The following is a 24,368-nucleotide window of genomic DNA, read 5'->3' as shown; positions in this document are numbered from 1 at the left end:
ATCGACAATACCTAAACAAATGGGCATGGCTGGATTCCAATAAAACTTATTTATTTATTTATTTATTTATTTTTGAGACAGGGTCTCCCTCTGTCTCCCAGGCTGGAGTGCAGTGGTGTGATCTCAGCTCACTGCAGCCTTGACCTCCTGGACTTGAGCAATCCACCCACCTCAGCTTCCCAAGTATCTGATACCACAGGCACATGCCACCATGCCCAGCTAATTTTTGTACTTTTGTAGAGATGGGGTCTCCCCATGTTGCCCAGGCTGGTCTTGAACCCCTGGGCTCAAACAATCTTCCCGCCCTCTAGAAGAGTTAATATTACAGGCATGAGCCACCACGCCCAGCCCCAGTGAAACTTTATTTACAACAAAAGGTGTCAGGCTGGATTTGGCTGGTAGGCCTTCGTTTTCCAATTCTTCATCTAAAGGTTCTTTCCAGTCCTAGGATTCTAATCTGCAAAACACAGCTGTAGCAAATGGTGATAAACCAAATGAAAATGAAAAACACCAGTATACTACTGAATCTGAATGGTATGTCACTGGAGCCAGTGACATTCTTTCTATCTAGATCTTGGGAATATAATTAGTAAATCTTCGTAATCAGCTCATTAGAATAATACATCATCAGTGATTTTTTTTTCCTTTTTAGCAAAACATAAAAATGTTTACATATGTTTATAGCTGTGATATCCAGACTTTGTAATCCAAGTGTATAATATTACAATCTGGTGCACTAGGAAGCATATGCCATCTGCTCAGCTTCTTCATCCTGCCTGCCAATGGGAAGTATTTTTAGATAAGGTAAAGACATGTGTGGGTAGACACTACCTTTGTCCTTTTTCTAGCTGCTACTCTTTTGTCACTCTTTTATCTCATCCTTGTTCTTCACCCCACCCCACTCTTTCAAAGCACATTGAAACAACACCCTTCTTGCAAGAAGGAGGTCAAGAGCGGGGAGGAACTGGTCAGTCCAGGTGAGGGGGCCACAGCTGGGCAAACCACTCCAGAGAGCTTTCAGGGTGAAAGCTGGCAATCGAGTCCATCCCTGAATCCATGGACCAGAAAGGAGAGCATGTCACTCTGCTCAGAAATCAGGCCCGACTGGAGCAGAGCGGGAGCAAAAGGAAGAGTGGGTGTGAAAGCAGAGCTCAGGAAGGAGGGCGGTGCAGCACCAGAAGCCCATTTTTTTGGCACCCTGCCCCAGGGCATGTGGGTGGATTGGCCTACTTGAAACTTTGGGGTCAAAGGAGACAAACAGCCCCTCTTACTACTGTGCCTGCAGCCAAAGCACCTTGGACTTTGATCACATCAAATTCTCTGCCCTTGATGTATTTATTTCCCAATATTGCCCAATGAGGTTTTGTGTTTTGTTTATTTGTTTTGTCTAAGAAGTGAAAGGAATCACATATTGCTGGTCTAGTCATTTTAAAGATGTAATACACACACATATATGTTTATGATGCATATTCATATTACACATTCACATATAAATATGTGTATATGTATACAGTCATGTGTGGCTTAACTCACAGGGTATGTTCTGAAAAATTCATTGTGAGGGGAGTTCATGTTGTGCGAACATCATAGCGTGTGCTTACACAAACCTAGACAGCGTATGCTGGAGCCTATTGCTCCTAGGCTACAAACCTGTACAGCATGGTACTATACTGAATACTGTAGGCAATTACAGCACAATGGAAAGTATTTGTGTATCTAAACGTGGGAAAGGTATAGTAAAAATACTGCATTATAATCTTACAGAACCACTGTGGTATATGCAGTCTGTCGATGACGGAAACATCACGGTGTGGCACATGACTCTCTCTCTGTCTCTCTCTCTCCACATACACACAAACACACACACACACGTGTGTGTGTATATATATATATTAGTGTGTGTACAGGTTTTTTTTAAGGTAGCTTCTATGTTAATTAGAAGCAATGACTTGTAGATATCTGGATTTTAAGGTAACTTGATATCATGTTTAGAACTCAGAAAATATATAGGGCTGAGAATTTGTCATGCAATCTGAAGCCTTTAACTTAACAATAAGCTTGTTGGACGCCAGCATCCACGAATGAAGGAAGATTTTTCAATCTTGATTTATTAATGGGAAACCCAGGCTAAAACAACGAAAGAGTGAAATTCTTTTGAACTTGGACTACAGATACTTGGTGTGTATCACTTGGGTTGTTTCTATTCCAAGTGACAGATGACAGAAGCACCAATTCCAATTGGCTTAAGCTAAAGAGGGGAGGGAAAAGTGCTGAGGAAGTCAAAAGGTCAGGAATAGAACTTCAACCACTACTGGACTCAGGTTCCAAAAAGGAAAATCAGAATTCAGTTCTCCATCTCTCAGCTCTGCCTCCACAGGTGTGTGATCTATCTTGGGTCCCAGGCAGGTGACAGCAAAATGACTACGGTTCAAATCCAGCAAGCAAAAGCTAGAGCAATGGCCAATAATTCCAATGAGGTCATCTTCCCTTTCTGGCCCAATCCCTGAGGTTCTGGGCAAAGCTGGTCATGAGCCACCTCAGGAAGCTGCAGACCTATATGGACTTACGATAAAGTGGGCACCATAAGAAAATTAGGGGCTTTTACCATGAGAAGGAGTAGTTCTAGACAGCAGACAAACCTTTAACAGGAACTCAGTACGTCCATCCCTCTAGAACAAGGAACAATTTAATGATGTACAGGATGCTGCTGCCAGAAAGGAGATCACTGAGTTGGGAAAGTAACTCTAAGTCAGAAAAATATGAAAATGGAATCTGGATAGTTTAATGTAGGCTGCAGTGCCCAGCAAGGCATGGAGACATCTTCTCAAGAAGCTGCCTGCTGCCAGCGGGGTGCACCACTGTTACAGTGGGAGCTATTGGGAAAACAAGATCCACAAACTCTGCTGAAACACATAGTCTGCAGTAATGCTAGACTAGACACTGAAGTAGAATAGGCCTAGAATAGTCTAACAAAATGACAGCATCATGTCCCATATTGCCATAGGTCTAATGTCTTGAGGTCAGGGACCATTTATGACACCCTCATGTGCACAGCAGTGACAGGAACTGTGTGTGTGTATTCATTACAACTCCATTCTAAAAACACGAATGCCTCCTACCTATGTCACAGTGTTGGCAGCCTTTTTCATTCTCCATTTTGTAGATAGGACACTTAAGGACTAGGTGAAGGACACTCATTTCAGGGGAAAACAAAGACCAAAATAAGTTATCAAAAAACCTTACAATAAAAGTATCTTCATTATGTTAATTATTTGGGGCATACATGGAAGACATTAAGAGCAAAATTAGGATCACCAGGATAATTCCAGAGGAAATTCGAAAAGTCATAGCACAGGCAAATTGATACAAATTTGACTCTGATTGTATAAATGGATTTTGATTTTGATTTTTTTATATTGAGTGAGTGTTCCACTCCCTACGTTGCTATATATGTAACAGCATATGACATTTTAGCCATGCTCTTAAAATACACAGACTCAAACTGATGCTGGTGGTTACTGTGCACTGAAAATAAATAGGATAAAGCTCTGTGAAGTTTCCAAGATGGAACTAAGACAGTAACTGTCTTCATGGCAGGAAATATTGTTTATTTTTCTATTTAAAAAAAATTAGATGTGCTGTTTTTCAGCTGACTATAAAAAATCAGTGATTCTTGTTTGTGTTTCATGCTGCTGCACTCTGTGGGCTGGGCTATCCCCAGTATTACCTAGTTTACATCATGGAAGTTTTCAAAAAGTCTAAATACTTAAGGACTTTTGTTCATTTTTCCCCACTCATAATAATAGATTTCTGAAAGATCATTTTAAAATGTTAAATTTCCCTTCATTTTTCAAAGTATTTGTAACACTACAGGCAATCAATTGAGAAAAGACAGCTCATTGTTCTGTGTTTTTTCCCCACAGAGAATTTATGTCTCAAAAGATATTTTTTAAGAAAGGTTATTTAATACGTCTCCCTTGCCAGCCCAGAAATTGTTATAAATTCAAAATTCATTCTTGTACAATGTTCTTAATTATAAGATAAGTAATCTTTCTGTGTTAGTTTAATTCTATCCTATTTATCTTCTCAAGTAGAATGACACATTGCAAATACCATTTGGGGAGTTTTATTAATAAACGCCTAATCCCATGGCTTGTAGGACATGTCTCAGAATAATGTTTTAACTACAGTAATGCTCAGTGACTAACACCCTTTCAATAGTAACTGTCCCCTCAACGTGAGGCAAGGCATCTTTTCCAGTGTGATTAGTGGTGATTCCTCAAAAAAGGGTCTCAAAGCGCTCACAGCAGGTGATTAGCTCCAGTCTCCTTGCACCTTCATAACGTAGCAAGGATTATCAGCTTTGCTCTACTTCTGGATTAGGTTTTCCATATCCTGTAAAACCAGGATAGGAAACGAAGAGCGATGCTAAACTACAGCACTAATGTCCTATACAATCAAACTCAGTTTTGCAAAACAAATATTTGGAGATAATGCTCTAAACATGCATATACACATCTCTGTTGAAATGGATAGTCAGAAGGCGCTCAGGCACACACATTTGCACACAGTTTTTCATATATTGGTTTTGGTGGGCTGATCTGGGAACTTCACCACTGTATATGATATTGTTTGCTATTGTTTCTTTTAGAGCCCATACATATATATGAGCCCAAACAACTACTCTATAATAAAGTTTGCAGATTTGGTAGCAACAAATCTTTCCAGGCTAATTCTCTATGTCCAGGTACAACACAACAATGTTATGATTAGGCCATGCTTTCCTCCTCTTGATTTAGACAAATTATGGATTAATTTAAATTATTCATGAAGTATTTGATGACAATCAGGAGAAAAAATTACATTCATATTCTATCTGTTTTAAATCTATAAGGAGTTTGAAAAGGGCTCCATTTCAGATCTCTGGCTTTAGCAATTGCCTGCAACTAAAAGCAATCTTGCTGTGATTGAAAATGGAGGTGTCAACTCAGGCAGGCTACAAATTGCCAACACAGGGAACAGTCATTTTAGATTACTTCCAAAGCCCAGATAAATTCTCCTGAATGGAAATCTGCCTTTATCCTTATTTTCTCTCTCCAGAGATGATATGTGTTTTACTCATTATGAATCATTCTCTCCATTCCTTTCTACTAAGGTAAAGAACAATCAGAAAAATACAGACAGCACTATGCTGGGCTCTGTTTATGGCATAAGGCATATAACAAATAAGATTAACTTGTGATTTAACATATTAAAAAATATAACATGTTTGAATAGCACTTTAGCAACTATAAGATTATTTTAAATATAGAAATGAAAACATGGTGGAAAATTCTTTAACTTTAAATCCCTATATGGATTAGCTGTTATAGGCCATTTCAATTGTTCCTCACAATAATCTCTTTGGTAAACAGAGAAGATATAACCTTCCATAATTTCTGCAGATATTTAAAACTGAGACAAAGATATTAAGTGACTAGGGTCACACAGTTAGTAATGGCAGAAATGGCCCCTGAACCTTTAGCTTCTGAATTTCTCTCCTGTAATCTTTCCTTAAACCAAGCAGGATTTAGAAATAAGCTCTGAGCATTCAACACACATAGAAAAAAATGTTTGTACTGTGAAGTTCCTTCTCACTATAACTTAATGTTACTTAGTTATGAATATAACTTAACTAAAATTTAACAGTATCTGACCATGGCCTAAAAGTCTATCCTTTTCAGTTATATTTACTGTGTTTACACAGAGTATCACTTATCACAAACTGTTTCATAATTTTTCATAATTGGAACATTTCTGGAGGAAAAAGGAACTACATTAATGATTAATAAGTAAGGGCTTCTTAATTTGGACAGCAGTCCCACCTAATTGTTCGTGTTTCAGAAGTAGCCCTTAGAATGTTCCAATTTTAGAACATCAGCTGTGACAGTCCTTCCCGCCATGTTCATTTGCTGCTGCTACTCCTGCAGTGTTTTCAACAGTCTGGCCCACCTTTCCCTTGATGAAAGGCTTCCTGTTCTTGAAATAGAAAATATTTGAATTTTACTGCCTACAGGGTTTTAGAGAGCCAAGTCAAAAGAATTTTAAGAGTTTTAAGTCAATAAGAAATGGTGCATGGGTATGGTGTCAATACATCACAACTAAAATTTTTGTTCACTGCTGGTGGAATGGCAAACTAGGGAAAGCACTTTAGAAACCTGTTGAGCAGTATTGTGTAAAGCTGAATATATTATATGTACCTCATGACCTAGCAATTCCATGTGTATATAACAGAAATCTGTGCATATGTGCATATATAAGAATATTCATAGCAATATTTTTTGTAATAATCCCAACTTGGAAGCAACCCAAGAGTCCATCAATCACAGAATTACCAAGTGTATACAATTAAATTTATAGAAATTGGAATCCCCTACAGCAATAAAAAAAGAATGAACCACAGGTAGACATAATATATAGATAAATCTCAATATATGAATGTTGAGTAAAATAACCCAAATATGAAAGTGTACATAAGTAAATCTTATATGATTCCATGCATATAAAATTCAAAAACAGGCAAAATTAATTTACAGCTATGAAGTCAGCATAGTGATTAATATGGGGAGTGGTGATAATTAGTGTTTCATTGGAAGACCTGAGTATATTAGCTACATCTACCTGGATGGTATGAGAAGGCTGTGGACACAAGGCAAGACTAAATGAGAGGGGTTTGGGATGCCACTGCCAAAAATTGGAAGAAGACCTGATCATATAGGGGACAGAGTGGACAGAGTGAATTATTTTCTCCAAGTCACCAAAAATCTGCGATAATAGCTTGACATTGTCAGTCTTTTACATGTTAGCAATTCTGGTGGGTGGGTGGTGATATATCATTGTTATTTTTATTTGCATTTCTCTCATGACTAATAGTGTTGAGCATCTTTTTATGTTTACAGTAAACTGCGATATTCTCTTCTCTGAAAGCTTTTTCAAGTATTTTGCCCAAATTTTAATTGGGTTGAGTGTACTTTTCCAACTGCTGTGTAAGATTCTTGACATATTCTGGATACAAGTACTTTGTCAGATATGCATATATCTGTAACCATTACTACTGAACTCTATTCTATTCCTTTGCTCTATTCATGTATCCTTGAGCCAATATCATACTATCTTAATTATTGCAGCTTTATAATAAGTCTTAATATCTAACAACATAAGTTCTCCATGTTTTTCCTTCTTTAGTTAGTATTGCTTCAGTTATTCTTGGTGCTTTGTATTTCCACTTAAATTTTCGAACCAGCCTGGTAATTTTCACAAAAATTAACTGATTTTTATCGGGATTGCACTGAATCTATTAATCAAATTAGGGGAAACTGTATCTTTACAATCCTCTAATCCAGGCACATGATTATATCACTCCATTTATTTAAATAATCTTCAGTTTTTCTCAATATATTTTGCAGTTTTCATTGTAAAGGTTTTGAACATCTCTCATTAGATTTATTGTTTCTTATTTCTGAGTTCTCTATTCCATTCCATTGCTCTGTGTGTCTGTTTATGTACCAGTACCATGCTGTTTTGGTTACTGTTAGCCTTGTGGTATAGTTTGAAGTCAGGTAGCATGATGCCTCCCACTTTGTTCTTTTTGCTTAGGATTGTCTTGGCTATTCAGGCTCTTTTTTGGCTCCATATTAATTTTTAAATTTTTTTTCTAATTCTGTGAAGAAAGTCAATGGTAGCTTAATGGGAATAGCATTGAATCTATAAATTACTTTGGGCAGTATGGTCATTTTCACGATATTGATTCTTGCTATCCATGAGCATGTAATCTTTTTCCATTTGTTTGTGTCCTCTCTGATTTCCTTGAGCAGTGGTTTGTAGTTCTCCTTGAAGAGGTCCTTCACTTCCCTTGTTAGCTGTATTCCTAGGTATTTTATTCTTTTTGTAGCAATTGTGAATGGGAGATCCTTCATGATTTGGCTCTCTGTTTGCCTGTTATTTGTGTATAGAAATGCAAGCAATTTTTGCACATTGATTTTAAAGATCTAGAAGCAGAAATACCATTTGACCCAGCAATTCCATTACTGGGTATATGTCCAAAAGAATATAAATCATTCTATGATAAAGATACATGCATGTGTATGTTCACTGCAGCACTATTCACAACAGCAAAGACATGGAATCAACCCAAATGCCCATCAATGATAGACTGGATAAAGAAAATGTGGTATATATACACCATGGAATACTATGCAGCCATAAAAAGGAATGAGATCATGTCCTCTGCAGGGACATGAATGGAGCTGGAAGCTGTTTTCCTCAGCAAACGAATGCAGGAACAGAAAACCAAACATCCCATGTTCTCACTTTTAAATAGGAGCTGAACAATGAGAACACATGGCCATATGCGGGGAACAACACACTGGGGTCTGTTGGGGGTTGAGGAAGGGAGAGCATCAGGAAGAACAGCTAACGAATACTGGGCTTAATACCTAGGTGGTGGGTTGATCTGTGCAGCAAACCACCATGGCACACATTTACCTATGTAACAAACCTGCACATCCTACACATACATCCCGGAACTTAAAACAAAAGTTGAAGGAAAAAAAAGATTTACTACTAGGTACTTGATTTTTTAACGTTACTATAAATTATGGTTTAAAATTTCATTTTTGAATTATTTATTGCTAGTATAAAGAGACTTGATTTTTTTTACACTGACCTTGCATCCAGCATTCTTGTTAAAGTCACATTATTTTCAATAATTTTATATTTTCTATGTATATAATTACATCATTTGTGGAAAACAGTTTACTTCATTCTTTTCAACCTTCATGACAATTTTTTCTCGGCTTATTGCATTGGCTAGAATTGCCAATTGGTAATCTTTTCTTGTTCCCAAACTCGGAGAAATCATTTATTACTTTATCATTAAGTATGCAGTTATATAACATCAAAGAAATTCCCTTCTATTAGTTTGTTGAGAATTTTTATTATAACCAAGTGCGGAATCAAATTAGTCTTCTCTACTGAAATAATTACATAATTTTCCTCTTTGATTCTTTTAATGAGGCTTTGATTGCTTTTTAAATGTTAAATCAACCATGGATTCCTGGAATAAATCCCATCTGATCATGACATATTCTTTTACATATCCCTGAACTTGATTTGCTAATCAAATATTTTAAGATTCATGAAAGATACTGGGTGGTGATTTTCTTTACTAGTAAGTTCTTGTCAGACTTAGGTTAGGCTGATTTCACACATGATTTAAGAAATGTTTTATCTTTTTCTATTTTCTATAAGAGTTTGTGTAACACTGGTATTATTTCTTCCATAAACATTTGGAAGAATTTATTACTAAAGCAATATTGGTCTGAAATTAAATTTAGGGGAAGGCATTTAATTGTCGCTTCAATTTAAATAATAAATTTAGGATTTTTCAGATTTTAAATTTCTTCTTATGTCTGTTTTGGTAAGTTGTGTCTTTAAAGAAAGTTGTCGATTTTCTCTAAGTTGTCAAATTTATTGACATAAAATTGATCATAGTATCTTATTATCTTTTTGATCTCTATGACATATAGTGGTGATCCCCTTGTTTTTTTCTGAAATTCATTGTATTTTCTCTTCTTTTTTCCCTGATTGGTTTGCTAGAGATGTATCAATTATATTAATCTTGTCAAAAAAAGCCCCAGTTGTTTTTGTTAATTTTCAAATATTATATATCGTTTCCTACTTCTATAATTTCTGCTTATTTTTGCTTTTTCTCTCTCTCTCTCTCTCTCTTTTTTTTTTTTTTTAAGACAGGGTCTCCCTCTGTGGCCCAGGCTGGAGTACAGTGGCATGATCTTGGCTCACTGCAACCTCTGCCTCCCCGGTTCAAGCAATTACCATCTTTGGGTTTAATTTGCCGATTATTTTCTAGTTTCTGGAGTTGGAGGTTTGAATCATTTATTTTCAACTTTTCCTTTTTTTTAAATTTTTTTTATTTTTTTGAGACAGAGTCTTGCTCTGTCACCCAGGCTGAGGTGCAATGGTGCAATCTCAGCTCACTGCAACCTCCGCCTCCTGGGTTCAAGTGATTCTCCTGCCTCAGCCTCCCGAGTAGCTGGGACTATAGGCGTGTGCCACCACGCCCAGCTAATTTTTTGTATTTTTAGTAGAGACAGGGTTTCACTGTGTTAGCCAGGATGGTCTCCATCTCCTGACCTGGTGATCCGCCCACCTCGGCCTCCTAAAGTGCTGGGATTACGGGCATGAGCCACCGCGCCCAGCCAACTTCCTTTTATCGTTAACAAATACCCCTCTTTATCTCTCATGATAATTTTTACATTAAAGTCTACTTTGCCTGATATTAGTATGGTTATAGCTTTCTTTTAGTTAATTTATGCATGGCATATATATTTCTAACATTTTACTTTCAATCTTTCTCAGTCTACATAGTATATCTTAAATTTTAAACTTAGTAAAGTATCTTAAAACCTACTGGATTTAAACTTACTACAATTGGTTATCTGTATCCAGTCTGGGAATCTTTTAATAGGAATGTTGAAACCACTTATATTTGATACATTTACTGATATAGTTTCTTATAAGCCTACCATCTTAATTTGTTTTCCATTTATCACACCTATTCTTTGTTCCTGTATTTCTTCTTTTCACTTTCTTTTTAGTCATTCAAGTGTTTTTAAAAATATTTTTTCTCCCTTATTAGCATTTTAATTGAGCTTCTTGTATTATTATTTTAATGATTACCCTAAAGATTGTAAAATACACCTTTGATTTATTTCAGTCCTTTTTAAATTAGTAATTTTAACCTTTCCTAAAAACATTTCTAAGCAGCTTCCTACACAGTGGTGGGAAACGGTGAGTGTTTCTTTCATTACCTTGACTACACATGAGTATAATTTGGTCTTAGCTCTAGGAGAGTCGACTTTTTCAGGTCTGAATGTGGCCTGGGCCACTGTGGTTTCAAAACCCATTCCTCGTGATTCAGGATTTATAATAAGCACTGGATCAGTCTCTGACAGAGCCTGCCCACATTTAAAACAGCCTAAACTTCTTGTCTGTACTAGAACCTTTTCTTTTCTTTCTATTTTTTTTTTAAATTATATTATTATTATACTTTAAGTTTTAGGGTACATGTGCACAACATGCAGGTTTGTTACATATGTATACATGTGCCATGTTGGTGTGCTGCACCCATTAACTCATCATTTAGCATTAGGTATATCTCCTAATGCTATCCCTCCCCCCTCCCCCCACCCCACAACAGTCCCTGGTGTGTGATGTTCCCCTTCCTGTGTCCATGTGTTCTCATTGTTCAATTCCCACCTATGAGTGAGAACATGCGGTGTTTGGTTTTTTGTCCTTGTGATAGTTTGCTGAGAATGATGGTTTCCAGTTTCATCCATGTCCCTACAAAGGACATGAACTCATCATTTTTTATGCCTGCATAGTATTCCATGGTGTATATATGCCACATTTTCTTAATCCAGTCTATCGTTGTTGGACATTTACGTTGGTTCCAAGTCTTTGCTATTGTGAATAGCGCCGCTATAAACATACGTGTGCATGTGTCTTTATAGCAGCATGATTTATAATCTTTTGGGTATATACCCAGTAACGGGATGGCTGGGTCAAATGGTATTTCCAGTTCTAGATCCCTGAGGAATCGCCACACTGACTTCCACAATGGTTGAACTAGTTTACAGTCCAAACGCTTATCTTACTAGGATATAACCTTTTAACACAGATATTGTATGATTCCACCACTCCACATGCATACCTTCACGAGGCATGACTTTGGCTGTCTGGTATTTATGGTTACAGGTAAGAAGGAAAGAGAGTCATGCTGGCGAGCGAGGGGGTGGAAGGTCAGGGTTGGGAGACGGGTGGGAGGGGACATCACAATCCCTAATGAGACTAACATCACCCAGGGCCCTTTAGAGCTCTGTAATTAGTTCCAATTCATTGTTTCCTTTTAAGTGTCTTTTTTTTCTTAAATGTAAGATGAAAAGGGTTAAAACTACAGACTAAAACTAGTTTTATTAATATCTGAACTCTACCAGTCAATTTCATGTTTTAAGCAAAAGTGAATGTCTTCTGATTGCAATGCTAGCTCATCAGGATGATAAGCCATCTAGGGAATCCTGGTTAAACTGCTCTACTCTCAGTTCCTTCAAATCCAGGAAGAGACATACATGTCTTTGCACATAAGCATTAGTTCACATTCAGATTAAACTATTGCCTTCCAACCTGCTGCCCAAGGGATGATGCTGAGATGGCAAATTATCAGATACGTATCTTTTATTCAGATATCCTTAGGAGCATGTGCACATTCTAAAGGAAATCACTTTTATTTGCTCCGAGCTATTAAAGGAAGAACTAGAATGAAAAACAGTAAACCCAAAGGACTTCAGGGCCTTAAAGACATCCTATAACCTATATCCCAACTAAATATTTGTATTCATATAAAAAGCGCTGTTAGGATTCTTTCATCATGAAGATTAATTTTCTATTTTAATTAGAAATATTTGATACGTCATAACTTTCAGGACATTTTCAGCTAACAAAAGTGCCAAGTGCTTGTATTAAATATTTCCACAATGGCCCTCCCAGTCTACACATTTTAACGCAGGTCATGATTTTATGGTCTCTTTTCCATTCAAACTGAAAGACTGATAAAGAGTCCTTGAGTAGTCTCCAGATAGGCTGCTGAAGCTAAGGAATGTCCCGCATGCATTTAGTTAGTTAAAAACATGCTGAGTCTTACATAATTACTGTGTTGAAGCAATGGCAGTGGTAGAGCAATAGGTCAGATAACTACTGTGGTTTACTCATTGCAAGGCACAGCCTGAGATAATATAAAAATAATTATATGCACCAACCAGATTTTCCAAACTGCTTATTTCGTTTTCTAGGTCAGTATAGCTGGTCAAATCCCTCTGAAAGTTAAGTTTTCCAGCTGACCACAAACGGTTAGTTCACTTACATTATTTCTGTAAAATGCTGCATATATTTAGCTGTTCAAAGGACTATGATATTTATTCTGACTCTCTGGAAGTTTTTCCTCCTAATAAGTACTGTTAGTACACTGGGGAGAAAGAGCAGATCAAAAGCCGTGCTCCTGTAAAAGCTTAACACCATCTTCATTACCATGTAGTTAAAACCTCAGGTACATACAAATAAGTTCCAAACTGCTTAAGACTGAATCCATCCACGCATTTCATAAGTATAGCCAGTTAATTTCCCCTTCATTCTGATTCATCTGAGCCTCAATAATCTGCACTAAAAAATTGCCATGGTATTATTTTACCTTCACAGAAGAAAAGTTGATAAATCAATTGGTCCTTGTGATTTCCAGGCTAGATCAGCGGTTTCCACTACCTTAAATTTAAAGCATCCATTATCTGAAACCAACACAGACCTGAACCAGCTCACTGAGAGGCTGGGGAGAGAGAAGAGCTCAGCCTCAAGGAGGCAAGAAGCAGGAAGAAGGGCAGGGGCCAAAACCTTGGCGGAATGATAAGCTAAAAAGTGACAAAGAAAGAAATGTAATTTGATAACAGATCTTATTTGAACATTTCCACAAAGTGATAATAGACAGTTTTAGGAAATATGGCCAGTGGGTTTCAAAATGGGCACACTTGCCCATTAGGAAGAGACAGCACTTGATACAGTTTTTGGCAAGCTTCCAACCTTGTCAATTATCTCAATCCTAGTGCAGTCTTCAATCCTGGTGGGATTTCCACCTACCCAAGCGTCCTCTACCAATTTCCCCAACCCTAATTGTCTTTTCCTTCCTCCCAGATATACTGCAGAGTCTCCATGTCTCTGGAAATTAATCACTATTTGAGAGATTAATTGGAATTTCCAGGCTATTAATTGTAATTTCCTCTTCCTCTGGCTTTTTTAATTTTGAGGAAAATCTACAAGGACTCTTTCAGCAACTAAAATGTATACTAAAAACAAAGAAGTTCCAGCCTCTCCCAACAATAGCTGCTTCTCGGCCATTTCTACTCGACAGCTTGCCAGTCATTACACCTGGAGAATTACTTAGGCTTAGTTACAAACCCCACCTGGGGATTTTAAGAAATTGGCTTACATAATAAGATTAATTATATACAACTATTTAAATGTTAAATGATATCATTTCCACTCTTTAAAAGAACGCGTTCATATTCAGAATCAGTCACTTAAGGAAGAGGAGTGCATAATTTAAAACCAAAAGAAAAGATAGTAGCTAATGTTTTGTCCCATAGGTTATGGTCCTTGGAACATTTTCTTTCCCTGAGAAATTGAATCTGCCGTATTACACAGACATACACTTATGTGCAACATCCCACAAAGACATACACATACACTCACATATACTCACACACTAAAGACCTAACTTCCAAGCAGAAGCAAATCCTTGCCCTGGAATGACATAGCAACAAGTACTTTTAATTCCTATTGAACCAGAAGTAAATGATTCCTGGCACAGAACATAAAATTGTAACTCAGATAGAAGAAAACACCTTAGGAAACAGACTTAGATGAGTGTGCTGATTTTAAAAAATGCTTTCCTGGTATTAAGGAGTTACAACTACAGTTCTGGCTAAATAAGACCCTTAATGGGGACCTCTGGGAGGCCTCCCAAGACTGTGACATTTACAGAAGTCGAAAGAATGAGAAGTTGGGAGTGCCTCAAATAGCTAGGACCACATACTCTGGGAAAAATGGACAGCGAATGCAGAGGACGGCCTCAGGCTTCTTTTCTGTCTAGGGGCTGTACCTGTGCCACTGTAAGAATCCCCATGCAGAACTTCTGCTGGCATCTATGAAAGGGCACAAAAATCTCAGACTGGGTAATAATTTAAGGGAAGAGTTTGAACTAAAATATTTAATTGTTAATGACTTCACAAGTTCTGCAGAGTTTCACAGAGTCCAGATTCACTCTCAAACTTTGGACTGTGAACTCCTTTACAGTGAAGTTCATGTCTCCATTTACTCAGTCATTCATCCAAAAAAAAGTTTCCAAGAAGTTCTGGTGTGGCAGTGTCTCCGCTAGTAGCTGGTGACCCAAGGGCCCCTCCCTTCCTGGAGTGACAGTCCACTGAGAACAGACCGAATAAAGAGTTACAAAGGGACTGCTACCTATCTATTTATGTCCTCAAAGCCAAGCATGGTGGCTGGCATCCACCCTGCACTCACGTTTTATGAAAGAGAGATGAGAAAGAGGAAAGAGAAACAATGAGAAAAATAAGGTTCAGGATATTGCCATCTCCCTGCCAAGTTTCATAGATAAAATATTTGGGTAATTAAGTAAGAGGCATTCAATGGTGGATTCTTACATAACATATATTCAAGTGTAAAAATATGTGCCTACCTCCGTCTGAAATTAGGACTATTAATCATCTTCAGAAATGACGAAGTTTTCAGTAACGTAGCCCCTATCGATTAGTTTCTGGCCAATAAACTGTTGGTGAAGATTAGGAAAGACACCACAAGAAGATGAGCATTACAGTATTGACTGAGGATAATAAATTCATGGAATAGAAGGAATTCTGTAAGAGTTGAGATTAACTTGAAGCCTCCTGTCAAAGCGTCAATACTGATCCACAAAGGCATCCATCCTGGTAGAAACGAGGTTTCCCAGAAAAGTCAGATTTTAATGAGGTTATAACATATGGATAAAAGGGAATGACGGGCCAGAGGACTAGGGAGAGGGTACTCCAGCTCCCGCATAGGAAAAGAGGTAAAACATTAACAAAATGTGAGGGCTGCTGCTGGGTGCCAGTAACCATGCTAATTCACCGGGGTGGTACCGTGATGACTAAGACCTAGGGCCTTACTCCAGGTGTTTACCGATAATTACTCAAGAGCCACAGAAAAAGAGGCCATATTTGAGCATAAACGGAAGTCTAAAAAGGGAAATCGGATCGAATTGACTCATTTCTGGAGATGAGAAAGTATTTCTTTACCAGGGGGCTTTAGCAGCATCCAGAAACACCATCTTTGGAATCAGGAAGGAGAAAGCGTGACCACGGCTTCATTTCATTAAGGTCACTTGTGTTTCCCTTCTGAGACTAATGAATAAAGACACTGCTGATCAGACTAAAAAGCGCAATTATTGCTTGTGTGAATGTATGCACAAAGATTACAGTAATGCAGTATTCTTTTTTTTTAATGTTTAAGCTGTATTTTTACTCATTGAAACACTAGGTGAAATCAGGGTAAAATCAACTAAAGGAAAAATAGTTGTTTCATTCATTTGTACTTAAACCAACTAAAGGAGTACTAATGTCATTATGATGCAGTAAATACAAGACGTCCTTCTACAAAGATTAGCATAACCAAAAGATTAGGGGATATAGTAAAACAGAACCAAAAAGGGTGAGGAAATCAATGAAGTATATTACAGCTTAACCCTTTACCTCAATAGTTTTTAAAAAATAAGTAAAGCCTCCCAATCCCAAAAAATAGGAATATACCTTCATCACACAAATTTGTACTTGTATTTCTTATTCTTGAGGTTAGATTCTAAACCCTGAAGATATTCAAACTAGTATTAGATCTACTTATCTATAGCCAGAGACAGCTTCTATCATGTTGTCCTTAGTAGCCAAGGTTATTAAAATGTCTTTTCTCCAGGAAGATCCAATAGGAAATAAAGAAAGAAACCTCTCTGATTAGGCTCCAACCATACTGTACCCTCCATCAAATTGACTGGATAGGCATAATGGAAGCCAGAACACGTGGTTTCCATACAAGAAAAATCCTATCAGGGAGGGGAGGAGGGGAGAGGAAGGATTCAGCCACTACCCAGAGTGAAACTGAGTAATATCAATTTCACTCATCTTCACACATCTTCAGGTTGTGTGTTCGTGGAGTAGTTTAGGAATAAATCCATGGTTTGTGGAGTACTAAAATACCTAGTCATTTGCTTATTACATTAAGGCCTTCCCCAGCAGCTTCCAAGGCAGCCTCCAAGTCACTGGCAGGTGAATTTGGCTGGAACTGCATGCAGGACTGCAGAGATTCCTCTCCACAGTTATAGAAGGGACTGTTCCAGGCCTGATTGTTCCAGGACTGGGTGCACCAGGTCTGAGTGTTCCAGGAGTGGTTGCTTCAGGACTAGATGTTCTGGGTCTGGTTGCTCCAGGATGAATTGTTCCAGGTCTGGTTGCTCCACATCGGAAGGTTCCCAGTCAGGTTCATCAGTCATCCCTGGTGGCAGGAAGAGTAGTGGCTGGGGTAGGTAGGTGCTGAGGCCTTCCGAGTCACACCATTGCTATTCTTCGGCCAGTTGTTTTTCTGCCACCTCTTAGATTTCATTCTCTGGTTCTAGAACCAGGTCTTCACCTGCTTGTAGCTGAGGTTCCAGATATTGGAGAGTTCTTGCATCTGCTGGAGGCTGAGGTATTTCTGTCTCTGAAATCTATCATTGAGTACACACAGCTGGGTGGAAGAAAACACAGTTCTGGTCTTCTGTTTCTTGACTGGGACCTTGCCTCCCTTTTTTGGGGCACTATTCTCTGCAGCAATGGGTTGTTTGCCTTTGGGACTGGTGGAAGAATCAGGGCTGTCCTGAATAAGCAGATCCACGGAGGAAGAAGAGGAGAGACAGTCTCCGTGTGAGGCATCTCAGCAGAAGACATTTGCAAGGATGGATGGTTTTCTTCAGGCCCACAAATCACAGCCATAGGTGAAGATTCTTTACAGTCGCATGCTTCGAAGCAAGGCAAGCTTTGCAGACAAGCCAGATCCACACTCATGTTAGTATTGAGGAAGAGGAGGAAAAAATTTAAGAGGTGGACTGGAAAAAAGGTTAAGGCAGCTTTAAGACTTTTCTGGAAGATGTTAGAGAAATATGACTTCCAGAAGCAAAAGTATCAAGAAGTTGGGATGAAGTGAGTTGCCTCCACAATAACAGGAGGTAACTAGCTCAGTCCAGCCCAGCATTCTTTTTTTAAAAAAGAGTTCCTATCTTTTAGAGATACCATCTGAAATATTTACAGATGACATGATGCCAAGCCTGGGATTTGCTTCAAAATAATCCTGGGTATGGGATGGAGTGAAAGTGAAACCAGGCTATGATGCGATCATTGTTGAAGTTGGATGGTAAGAGGTTCGTTACAGCTTTCTCTTTACTTTAAATATATTTGAAATATTCTTTATAAAAAGTTATTAAAATATGCATTTGTAATAAAAGCCTACTGTAGGGAAAGATGAAACTTTTAAATGATCATTCAATAAAATAGTGCTATGCAGTGTAGCAAGTTAAAAAAATTAACAAAATCTCCTTGAACATTATTATTAAATAGTACTATGGGCCTATAGGGTGTTCTGTATACCACAACCACGCCTTGAGCAGGCTAATTGAATCTGCTACATCTTTGGAGTTCTAGACCAATTTCTAATCTGTTTTCCAAAGTGCCCGTCACCACTCTAGAGTGGATTCTGAAATCAACTTGTGGGCCCTGATAGTTTTTAGATAAATGAAGAGAAATACAATAGAAAAGACAGTCTCAGAGCACATCATATATAACAGGATGAACTCTCTTTGTGGAACTTCTGTTTCTGCGTGTGTGTGTGTGTGTGTGTGTGTGTCTGTGTGTGTGTGTGTGTGTGTGTGTGTATGCCCACATGCAGCATTTGTGTTTAGTCTAATCTCAACATAATAGCCAGAATGGATCTGTTAAAACCTCAGTCAGGGCCGGGCACGGTGGCTCACGCCTGTAATCCCAGTACTTTGGGAGGCTGAGGCAGGCGGATCACGAGGCCAGGAGATCGAGACCATCCCAGCTAACATGGTGAAACCCCATCTCTACTAAAAAAAAAAAAAATACAAAAAATTAGCCGGGCGTGGTGGCGGGCGCCTGTAGTCCCAGCTCCTCAGGAGGCTGAGGCAGGAGAATGGCGTGAACCCGGGAGGCGGAGCTAGCAGTGAGCCGAGATCGCGCCACTGCACTCCAGCCTGGGCAACAGAGTGAGACTCCGTCTCAAAAAAAAAAAAACAAAACACCTAAGTCAGATCATGCCACTGTCTTCTAGAACCCTCCAGGGACAACCTATCTCAGTGTAAAAGCCAAAGTCCTTAGGGTGGCCTATAAGGCCCTCCATGATCTGCCTCCTCCTCCCTGCCAGTCCTATTTACCCCTTTCTTACTCTACTGGCCTTGTTTCTGTTCCTGGAACACACCAGCTACACTTTCGCATTGGGACTCTGCAGCTGCGGTTCCTTCTGTCTGGAATGTACTTTCTCCAAATATCTGCATGGCTGGCTCCCTCACCATCAGGTGTCACCTTCTCAGTAAAGCCTTCTCTGACCACTAAACTTAACACTCAGACCCCTTACCCCCAGCATTTCCTGTCTCCCTTCCTGCTTTATTTTTCTCCATAGAACTTATCACCCTCTAATATACCATATAAATTAATAATTAGATATAATTATATATATAAGATACACATTTATATATACAAATTATATATAGTTCCTTTGGTTTACTGTCTGTCTGTATTTAGAAATTCCACAAGGTCCAGAACGTTTGTCTGTTTTGTTCATTGCAGTATCTCTAAAATCTGGAACATGGTAAATAATAAGAACATATGGAATGAAGTATGGTTGTGTGCACGGTGTGTGTGTGGGGTGTGTGTGTGCCTGTGTGTGTACGTGCTGGGTTTCATAGCGCAGGTCACATTCCAAAAGGCTTGTATGATACCGCCTTGGAGCATACTTGGACTACCTCTGGGCTTACTAAGAGTGAAGACTGAAAAGCAAGTACGGTACAGACACCCAACAGTCCTCATGTCTTACAGGCTGGGTGCCTGGAACAAATGATGCCACTGGTAATTGCTATTTGAAATATGTGTATATGTGAGTGTAACTGATTTACACACAAGAGGGTTGTTCCCTTGGGGGACCACCAAGGCACCATAAATTGGCAAGAGGAAACAGGCAGATCAGAAAAATCATAAAATTTTTAAGACCCTCAGAGATGATCTGGGCCAAACTAATAATTCTACACATGAGCATCAAAGTCACAAAATGATAACGTAATTTGCCCCCGGACACACAAAAAGTAAATGCTGAGAAAGAACTACCATAGACTTAGGTCACATGACCCCTCATCCAGTGATCTTTACACACCCTGGCCCATCATAAAAATGAAAAACAGCAATCTGCTCTCCAGAACCCTCTCCCTGTTCCCTTTTCCTTGGGAATAACCTGAAATTATTTCTCCAATTAGGCACCAATACATTTATTCCACTGGACTTGACCGTTTGTAGGAATCTCTGTTTTAAAAACAAAGAACTGCTAATGATCACTATTTCTCATAAATGAAAGCCTTAAAAATTCCCTCCCATAGCAAGCGGCAGTGGGCTGAATCATCTACTATTATTCCCTGCCTTTCTAATAATATAGTTCCAACTTACATCAGGTGCAGGGATGTTAAAGCCTGTCAAGAATCAAAACCTTCAACCCTCACTGTCCTACTTCTCATTAGAGCTAAAGACTCTATCCAGTTTTAAATTAATGGATTTATATTTTTTTCATAACCATAAAACAAAGTGCTTCAAACCATAAAGCACTAACAAGTGAAAACAACATATGAGTTGTCAGTCATCTTAATGTAGTAGGTTAGCAGAACATTTTTTTCAGGGAGTGATATTATTACTAAGTGAATAGTTGCACTAATTGCTTGGTTCTCAACTAAGACTATAATAAGCTTTTTGACTATGAGAGGCCATGCATCTTGGAATTCTCAGTGTTTTGTTGGTGGCCTTAGAGACTCTAAGGGCTGCGGACATTCATGACATAATTTGTGGCGGATGTTCTTGGTTCCCTCTTCCCCCTTAACAGAACCCTGTTCTGTTCAGGCCTCCTCACCCCTTCAGGAGAGGCTGGACCATCTGCACTCCAGGAAGGGGGTCACAACTGGACTAAGTACATCCAGGGAATCCCATTCCCTTGCCAGTGATTGGTTCACACCTAAGCATATGACAAAGCTGTAGCCAATGAGGCAAGGGGAACTTTGCTGGGGGGGTGGGGCAGGTGTGTCTGAGAAAGTCTTTCTTATCTTCCACAGGGTCAGGAGGAAGAGATTTCCCCTTCTCTGTTTCAGATATGATCCCAGGGGACTGCTATTGTCATCTTGACCCTGTAAAGACAGTGAGGCTGAGGACAAGGCCCCCCGACCAAGAGGGCAGCGCTGAGAGAAGGAGACAGAGCCAGATACTGCAGTGTCTACAACCACGGTACCTCAGCACTTTGTTTTAGAGTTTTCTGTATTTGCGGTGAAAAGTCCTAATCCTTACAATAATTGAATCCTGGAATGGTCTGGTCAGGATGTAAGGAGGTGTGAATGTGTTATATGTGTTGGTGTTAGCATGAGAAAAGTTTGAGTGAACAGCAGGTCCCAGGAACAGTGAGTCTTTTGTTAGAGATGGCTTAGCCTGTGACATTAGAAAGCAGGAGGAGCAAAGTCTAAAATCTGAGATGTCAGGGGAACCGCAGAGGCCAGCGCAAGGCACAATACCATCCCCACGTGTGCTGCTGTCATAGGGTGCCCAGGGTGGCCAGATTTCACCTGAGGGAGGACACAGAACAACAGAGTCACTGTAGCCCGTACCCACTTCCTCTAGGGGTTGCCAGGAAAACACTCTGAATGAGACCTTAAGGAAGAAGTTCTAGTACTTGCTTTGTCTTCACACTCCCGTGAAGGGGCATTTATTTGTATTTTGTGGGGGTGCCTGTCTCAGGTGTCCTATGGGAAAAAGGAGGAAAGGCCATGAACAACTTGAAGGGGAGCCAGCCATCCTATACATTCACGCAGGCCATTGGATACTGAAGCCTGCCCAAAAGTGGCTACCCAGGGACTCAGTTCCCCAAAGACGTCTGTCTTTAGCTTCATTAATTCCATGACAGGGCCAATCTTCCTCCAACTAACAGAAAGTTTATCTACCTAGAGGAGTCTCTATACTTGGGAGGAAGAAGAGGACTTTTGCAACAACCTGGCACTCAAAACCAGCAAGTATTAAAAAATGTTCATTGACTAGGTTCCTTATAGTGAACAATACATGGTTCTAGAAAATTTACTATTTATAATCACTCATATTTTCCATGTGATCTGATCAAATGCATTTTTTCTTTACTTGTGTGGGGTAAAAGTAAATACTGTCAGAACCTCTGTGACAGCTACAAGCGTGTAAAATTTAAGTCTTTCTAACAAAGTCTTTATAGTACAATACCGTGATCTGTTGTGATCAAAGGGTGTCGGTTCTTTGATTAGAAACAACAAAAGAGCCAGCAGATGATATCCTTGGAAACGTCAGTACAAGCATCCATCTAAGTGGGGGCATATGGAGGCAGCCACAGACACATCACTGTGCGAATAATACTCAGGAGCATCAGGCACACAGTAGGGAAACTTGCTTCCTGGATGACTCACACTCTACTTCGAGGCCATAGAGTTGTGGCCAGAGTTTAAAAAGCTGGATAAAAAGCTAATTAACTAGTCATAAGAAATGCACTAATTGCTTTGTCCAGCATTAGCAGAGGAGACCTACTGCTCTCCCTCATTCTTCAGTGAGAAGGAGGGTGCCATGGCCTTTTGGGGATACTGGGGAAGGGAGGCATTTATCTAGTGGAGGCTGAGCTAACCAGCCCTAGAGAGCAAGTCTCTATGGAACTATCTGAGAAGGTCAGGGGCTGGCTGCAGAAAAAGATGAATGTGGAAATGAAAAGGGGAAGAGAAGGGGCACCCCCATGTGTTGAGCAAGTTATCAGTGAATATGGATTGAAATGCCTCCCATCTGATTGCAAGCATCCTGTCCAGGAAGGACTTAACCTATGGGTTTGTATTTTCCGTTTGCTCACCTTATGACTGATTCACCTTCTCTTTCTTACAATATCAATTTCTATGCTTTCTTAAAGTAATGGCTTTATTGAGCTATAAATCGCACGCCCTACAATTTACCTGTTTAAAAGCAAACAATTCAATGACTTTTAGTTTATTCACAGATGTGTAACTATTAAGTATTACCACAATCAAATTTAGAACAATTTCATTACCACAAAAAGAACTCATACCTATTAGCAGTCACTCCCCATTTCACTCCAAACCTCTCAGCCGCAGGGGACAACTCATCTACTTTCTGTCTCTAGGATTTGCCTATCTTGAGTGTTCCATATGCGTGGAATCATATAGGATGCGGTCTTTCACTTCTTTCACTTAACATACTGTTTTCCAGGCTCATCCCTGGTGTAGCATGTATACAGCATCGCTTTTTGAGAATCTCCCTGTGGCTCTCCATGTTGAACTCTAGCTTTACTACTTATGTTTCTTCAGTGTTCACTATTCACTCCTGAAATGTGCTTGTGAACCACAAATCAAGGTAAAAAGTCCTGATTCAGATAAATTCACGTGATTCTGCTCAGAGTCTCCTGTTGCAAGTACGTGCAAATAAGTTAAAAAAAAATTCTAGGCCAGGCGCGGTGGCTCACACTTGTAATCCCAGCACTCTGGGAGGCTGATGCAGGTGGATCACGAGGTCAGGAGTTTGAGACCAGCCTGGCCAACATGGTGAAACCTTGTCTCTACTAAAAATACAAAAATTAGCTGGGTGTGGTGGCATGCACCTGTAATCCCAGCTACTCAGGAGGCTGAGGCAGGAGAAATCCTTGAACCCAGGAAGCGGAGGGTGCAGTGAGCCGAGATCATGCCACTGCACTCCAGCCTGGGCGATAGAGTTTTTTCCATCTTGGGGGAAAAAAATTTTTTTCTAAAAGTTACTGGAGGCCTGTGACTAATGTGAACCGGTGACAGGGTCCTTGCAGAACTGATTTACAAGCAAGAGATAAAGGAGGGGAGGGGCTACAGTTGCACTCCTATGACAGTTACTGAGTGCTTGTACATGCCAGACACTATGCTAGGCACTGGAGATCCAGCAGTGAACAAAACAAAAATAGCTGCCCTTGTGAAGCCGGTATTTTAGTGATACATGATAAAATTATTTTAAAAAGAAAAGCAAGGGAATAACGTGAAAATTCAGAGTAGTGGTTACCTTTGGAAGGAGGGAATGAAATATGATGGGGAAGGAAAGAGAGAGGAATACAGAGGAAGACACAAGGCTAGGTAATGTTCCTAAATTGGGTAGTGGCTTTCCTAATAATTATGTGGCTACGCTATTACTGATTTTTTTGTATATATTGCATCTTACGTAAAATGTGTATAATTTTTTTTTACATAATAAAGAACCATTCCTCTAGATGGGAAAGTATAAACAGTGGTGTTCCTTGGATTGACTGAGCTAATTGAAAATGTTGGGACTGCAGGATGCATACTGGAGCTTTATACAGAGTAGAGAAACTCTAAGTTGGCACGATTACACTCCAAG

At 39.3% G+C, this 24,368-nt stretch overlaps 1 protein-coding gene and 1 pseudogene across 3 annotated transcripts in view; both read right to left on the bottom strand.

Annotated features, from left to right (window-relative positions):
* The window catches only part of CHN2 (chimerin 2), a 316,889-nt gene that overhangs the window by 281,380 nt on the left and 11,141 nt on the right, over window positions 1–24,368 (bottom strand). The window lies entirely within an intron of this gene.
* Window positions 187–22,958, bottom strand: LOC129523733 (homeobox protein NANOG-like; annotated as a pseudogene).

The sequence above is a fragment of the Gorilla gorilla genome, chromosome 6 (assembly GCF_029281585.2).
Source record: "Gorilla gorilla gorilla isolate KB3781 chromosome 6, NHGRI_mGorGor1-v2.1_pri, whole genome shotgun sequence".
Taxonomy (NCBI): domain Eukaryota; kingdom Metazoa; phylum Chordata; class Mammalia; order Primates; family Hominidae; genus Gorilla; species Gorilla gorilla.
This window is presented reverse-complemented; position numbering and strand designations above follow the sequence as displayed.